The following is a 3,061-nucleotide window of genomic DNA, read 5'->3' on the forward strand; positions in this document are numbered from 1 at the left end:
ATGATGCTAATTAATCCATGATTAATCAATAATTAGCGGATGATTACTGTAGCACAACTGTTGCAAAACATAGATTAAGTAGGCTCATTAGATTCTTCTCGCGATTTACAGCCCATCTATGCAAAAAGTTTTATAAATAGACTTCATTTAGTACTCAATGCATGTGTCGAAACATTCGATGTGACGGTTTTTTTGCGTTTACGGGATTTATGGGGTGGGAACTAAACATGGCCTCAAGTACAGTATCAGCGTAGTGTAGCCATGGAGGAATCTGGTTCATACTTCATACTAGGCAAAAGCTTCTTCCTTGGACTTGAGGGTTCTCATCTGAACTCCTGCCTGATAAATCATTGGACTGTGGATCAATGAGGAAACACATGAATTTTTTCGGTGAAAAGATTTAACTTTTTACATGCACAATTTTACTGAAGAAAATGGCTGCTTGGTTTATTGTCGTGGGCTTTTTGGGGTACCCACAGTCGGGTGGCGGAACGCACCCGCCTAATCCCAGAGGGAAGGTACTCGGGAAAGTGATAAGCGATTAGGCCAATCTAGCTTAGGGGCAAGAACATAAGAACACTCAGGTTTTTGAGTGGTTCGGGCCGCCGGAGCGTAATACCCTACGTTCACTGTGAGGTGTATTGCTCTTGGTGTGAACGAGTCTGTCCTCTGCCCCCTTGAATCATTCTCTAGCGGGCGTCCCCCTTTTATGGCGCAAGGAGGACGTGTACACAGGCGTTGGACCCCGACAGGTGGGCTCAACAAAGATGTATATTTTACTATAAAAAAGATACTAATGACGCTACAGTGGTTGAGAATCTCATCCCGGATACGCTTCATTGCACTGTAGGCTCTCTGACTGAAGGGAGTCTTCACTTGTCCCATCGGCGAGGCGCCCGTTGAAGCAGTGTAGGTTGCGGCGTAGATTGTTGGGTCTACCACGTAGGTGTTATGATACTCCATTGCCGAGCTGTCGTGTCTAACTGGTGTGGCAGACTGATGCGCGTGGCGTGGGTAGCGCCAGCGGCTCTACTGTGTGCCTTGGTAACGCGCGATCAGCAGTACAGCCTGGCAAAAGTCTCCTCGGGCTCTGCTGTGGCAGGGCGCACTTAACGTCTCCCGTATTGAATGTGGTAGGTGGGCGAGTCTTCCCGAGGAAGCTAGGTGGCCGCGCGCGTGCCTGCGCCTGCGGACATGTGGCGGCTCCAGACCCCCTTAGGCGGGGTGTCTGCTCCCTCCCCGCTGAGGGGTCCGGATAGTATATGGGGGTCCGGGACCCCGTGGGAGGTCCGGAGCCCTCGGCTGTTTGGGCTTAGCGCTCCCCTCTCCGGGACACGTGGTGACACCGGACCCGTTCCCGAGCGGGGAGCGGGTCCGGGACTGTTGGTCCGGTGTGGTAGAGGCAGACCCTAGGGGTTCGGTTGTTTAGCTCATTAGGGCGTAGTTACAGATAACTACGCGAGTCTTGACATAGCAATAGGGGGTACCCTAGTCCAGAGGTACCGACAGTGGCCCCCGGGCCCACCTTGGGGGAGGCACAAACCCGCAGGTGGGGCCATTATCGTGACGCAATCCAGATTGCGTTGTCGTGCTTATGTTGAGGGCGGGTGCTCCGGACCCCTTCAAGGCCGTAGCACTTGTTGCCATGTTCAGGTACTAGAGCGCTCTCCGCAGGGCGGCGAAGGTGCAGGCTTAGGGTACGGAACCAAGCTAAGCGGCCGCACGGACCTCGATCCGCCCAAGGAGCGAGCACCACTTCCCTGCACCCGGCTCCAAGCGACCGTGGCGAGCGGTCTCCGCCGGAGCGGGCCACCGGAGTGGACTTTGAGTCAACCGTGGTGAGCGGTCTCCACCGGAGCGGGCCACCGGAGTGGACTTTGACGACCGTGGCGAGCGGTCTCCGCCGGAGCGGGCCACCGGAGTGTACTTTGAGTCGACCGTGGCGAGCGGTCTCCGCCGGAGCGGGCCACAGGAGTGTACTTTGAGTCGACCGTGGCGAGCGGTGTCCGCCGGAGCGGGCCACCGGAGTGGACTTTGACGACCGTGGCGAGCGGTCTCCGCCGAAGCGGGCCACCGGACGGGACTTTGAGTCGTTGCTGACGATCCCTTGAATTATGCCACCGGAACTTGCAGCAAGGTGTAGGAAACCAGGCCTTATACCAGAATGGAGTCCGGGACCTCTAGGGACAGCAGTCTCGGATACTAGGGGACTCGTAACAGGGTAGTGAAGTACATAGACTTAGGGTACATTACTAGGCTAAGCTACGCGAGGCTTCTCTACCCCAGGATACGGGTACCACTTCTCCTGAGCAAGTCCCTAGGGGTCCGAACTGTCTTCCAGCTAGAAGGGGTGTCTCTGCCTAACCACAAGCCAGCAACTCAACTTGGATCATTAGTAACTAAAGAAAAGACTTTGTTTGGGAGAAAGACACAGTTAAACCAAAACGGATAAGTGTAACCAAGGTAAAGTTCAGATAAGGCTGAGAAAACAATGCTCCTTTATTGTGGTTATCGTGGTGTACGTCAGAGGTCGGGATTGCGAGGCCGGGCCTCTACCGCTCTGGACCACTTGCTGGCGTTGCCTGTTTGTGCGATGAAGTCAGAGATCGGGTTTACAAGGGCAGACCTTTACCGCTCCGAACCACACGTAGGCACCATGTTATTACAAAGATGTACTCTCTTAGTCCTATCTAGGGGTAACCTTCGGCCGCCTTCTGTAAGGAATGCACATTCCCAGCCGAAGTGGAATTACCACCATTGAGTTCTCCACAGTCGTCGGAGGCGAAGGCATCCGGGACGTGCCTGAACTGCATCATCCAGCATCACCTCGGGAGCTCGACGGGCCCTTCCTAGCCTTAGAACTGTCATATGCCTTGGTAGCATGGAGATGAATTCTTTGGCTTTGAATGGGAGTGGCCCAGTCGTCGCCGTCTGCCGCCGAAAGCCAGCCCGATGATCGCTCATCACGAGCTGGGTGCTCATTTGGATGAGCACGGAGCATGGAGAAGGGCGGTCGTTCGCTGGCTCGACCTTGGTGCTGGCATTAGGCCCCCGCGCCTGG

Source organism: Panicum virgatum, chromosome 5K, assembly GCF_016808335.1.
Source record: "Panicum virgatum strain AP13 chromosome 5K, P.virgatum_v5, whole genome shotgun sequence".
In the NCBI taxonomy this organism is placed as follows: Eukaryota; Viridiplantae; Streptophyta; class Magnoliopsida; order Poales; family Poaceae; genus Panicum; species Panicum virgatum.